Below are 3,660 nucleotides of genomic sequence, written 5' to 3'. Positions count from 1 at the left end.
AGATGCTTTTATCCAAAGCGACTTACAAATGAGGACAACAGAAGCAATCAATTGTAGTATTAAAACAACTAAAAACAGATCCAAAACTAAAAGCTAAAACTTTATAAATACTACCTATACACATTTTAAAAATAAAGAGATTAAATAAAAATGACAAATGCATACAACAAAAGTTCAAAACTTAACATTTAAATGAAAAACAAAAAATAAAGATAAAAACAATTCAAAATATTAAAGAACAAAAGGTATGAGTATAATAATGATTCTAACATAACACTAAGCCAAACACCAAAAAAAAATTATTAATTTAATATTTTAATATTTACATTTATTATTATTATTAGAAATTATTAGTGGGCTTGTTTATTATTAATATACTTATATTATTTGAATTCTTATATATATGTGTGTGTGTGTGTGTGTGTGTGTGTCATTTAATATTTACATTTATTATTATTATTAGAAATTATTAGTGGGCTTGTTTATTATTAATATACTTATATTCAGAAAATATTTGAATTCATGTTTTTCAGTTTTATTTTATATTTTATATTATGCATAATTGCATATGTCTTATTATGCATAAATCTCAAGAAATTTTGTTATATCAAAGCTTAAAACTAGAAAGAAAAAAAACATTTTGCCAAAGGTGTAAGAAAAAAAGAAAGAAAAAAATTATATATATATATATATATTCTTTACAGTGCATTATTTGTACCTTATCTTTTTAAAACATTGATTTTCAAACATTAGATGGTCACATTTATATTTTAAAAAGACATTTTCCAAGCATGTAATATATATATGAAATATGTAGAGGGCACTAGGCTCTGTTTTTAAAATGTAGAAATGTGGAAATGTCTTTGGAAATGTATTCCTCTGAAAATCCACTGCCATATCTTTACTCCCATAATGCACAGACCCCTTAGCGACGAGACTATTAAAATTGGATACATTTGCACAACACATAGCTGTGGGCAAAGTGGCACACATTCAGGAGGAATATGCAAATGAGATGCCACAACACAATATTTCCATGGAAAAATAAACAAATACAAACAACCAAACAAATAAATAAATGACAAACAACATCCAAGGGGAAGAACAGCAAGAGGAAGTAATGCTAATGCAAGTTACTGTTGCTAACAATGACAGTATAATGACTGTAAGACTCTTGTTTCTGGTAGATGACGTGAATGTCATTAGATGAGGCAGGTTTCAGACAACAGCACTTCATACAGCCAACGGCTTTGATACTCCTGTTCATCATTCACTGTTGGAAGGATGTTTGCCTTTCACTCATATTCACATGTACATAGTCTTTGTGAGTTGTTTCCTTCTTTTGTCATCTGAACTTTTCAATGTGGCTATTTTCACTCTGGGGTATTTTTTTGCTCAAGGATCAAGAACTCTGTGGGCGATTCATCCACGAACAACTCAATCAATCATCATTGGGCTATCTGTTAAAGGGCCAATCCTTTCTTCTTTTCTGGACCTTCAGATACTTTATTTTGTTGTATAGCCATTGAATTGAATAATAAACTATTATTTGATTGCTGTTCAGCAGATGTTGGTTTCTGTGTGTTTTTTTTAATCAATAAGAGCTGCATTTCTTTGCTTTTGTATTTAAAAAGTTTTCTTTAAAGAGACATTTGGTTTATTGAATTTTTCAAATGTGTTCACCTTCACAAAATTTGTTCTAAAAATGAATATTCACCCTTATTTCATTTAAAATCTGAACATATAGTGAATAACAACTTAATATTTGGATCTTTTCATCTCACAAAGGTACTGTATGGCTTTAGAATGTTACAAAAGTATTATGGACTAATTATATATATATATATATTTATTTATTTTTTGGTCAATATAAGCTGCTATAATATGGAACTCACTCTTAAAACAGTGTACTGTGGCCAATGAGGGTAAATAAATAATAACAGAAATTTCATTTTTGAGTAGATGATCCCTTCAATTCACACCTAGAACAATAAGTTTGAGCACTTTTTGGACTCACAGTGGCCTAATTCTCTTTTAATCACAATGTATCTAATAAAACAAAAAGGGCAGGTTACAGATATTGTCTCATGGTAAAGGATGAAAAGAGGTAACAAACGATGGCAAGGAAAAGTTTTAAAAATTAAGAAAACCGAAAAGGACAAAGCTGAGAAATGTCAAAGAAGAGGATGAAAGCTGTGAAAGAGGAACAAAGCGAGGTTCCTTTCAGTCGGTCACTCTCAACGTCCTCTGGAAACTTCATGTCCGGTCCCTGGACGGGACGCGGAGGTTCTGAGTGGCCTACCCCAAGAGGTAGTTGATACCATCACTTTAGTGAGAGCACCGTCTTCGAGACACGCCTACGCTTTGAAGTGGAACCTGTTCGTTGAGTGGTGTTCTTCTCGCCGAGAAGACCCCCGAAGATGCCCGATCGTAGTTGTGCTGTCCTTTTTGCAGCAAGGGCTGGAGCGAAGGCTGTCTCCCTCCACCCTGAAAGTTTATGTCGCTGCAATTGCTGCTAGCCACGACCCCGTACAAGGGAGGTCGCTGGGGAAGCATGACCTGGTCGTCAGGTTCCTTAAGGGGGCGAGAAGGTTAAATCCTCCACGGCCGCCCTCTATACCCTCTTGGGACCTGACTCTAGTGCTCACGGCACTACAGCAGGGCCCATTTGAGCCTTTGCAGACAGTTGAGCTGAAGTTCCTCTCAATGAAGACTCTGCTCCTGCTGGCATTGGCCTCCATCAAGAGGGTAGGGGACCTGCATGCATTTTCGGTCAACGATTCGTGCCTAGAGTTCGGGCCGGCTGATTCCCAGGTGACCCTGAGGCAATGTTAAATCTGAACATATAGTGAATAACAACTTAATATTTGGATCTTTTCATCTCACAAAGGTACTGTATGGCTTTAGAATGTTACAAAAGTATTATGGACTAATTATATATATATATATATATTTATTTATTTTTTGGTCAATATAAGCAATATAAGACCCTGAGGCCCCGGCCCAGCTATGTGCCCAAGGTTCCCGCTACTCCCTTCAGGGATCAGGTGGTGAACCTCCAAGCGCTGCCCTCGGAGGAGGCAGACCCAGCCCTGGCTTTGCTCTGTCCCGTCCAAGCCTTAAGGGGCTACGTTGACCGGACGCAAAGCTTCAGGACCTCAGACCAACTCTTTATCTGTCACGGAGGCCGGCAGAAGGGGAATGCCGTCTCAAAGCAGAGGATGGCCCACTGGATAGTGGATGCCATCACCCTGGCTTGTCAGGCACAGGGTGTGCCCTGCCCATTCAGGTTGCGCGCTCACTCAACTAGAGGTGTTGCATCCTCCTGAATATGTGCTGCATCTGCTGCCTACTTATACTCACGCTGTGATCAGCAGCAGCTGGATGCAATAATCGCATGCCAATGTGCATTGGCTCATTTAGTTTACATTCGAAGTAGATTGGTCCCTCTAAGCGAGATCCCAATTTCGTCGGTCATCTGACCATCGCACCTTTAGGGAACGAGGGTTACCATACGTAACCGAGACGTTACAGAATCAGACTGAATGAAGCCTCGACAGATGACAGAGATGGTCTTGCAACACTGAGTTGGCCCTTCAAACATTATCCATTCTCTCTCTCTCTCTCTCTCTCTCTCTCTCTCTCTCTCTCTCTCTCTCT

Source organism: Sinocyclocheilus grahami, unplaced genomic scaffold (assembly GCF_001515645.1).
Source record: "Sinocyclocheilus grahami isolate Dianchi unplaced genomic scaffold, SAMN03320097.WGS_v1.1 scaffold366.1, whole genome shotgun sequence".
NCBI classification, from domain to species: domain Eukaryota; kingdom Metazoa; phylum Chordata; class Actinopteri; order Cypriniformes; family Cyprinidae; genus Sinocyclocheilus; species Sinocyclocheilus grahami.
Note: the sequence above shows the minus strand (reverse complement) of the source record.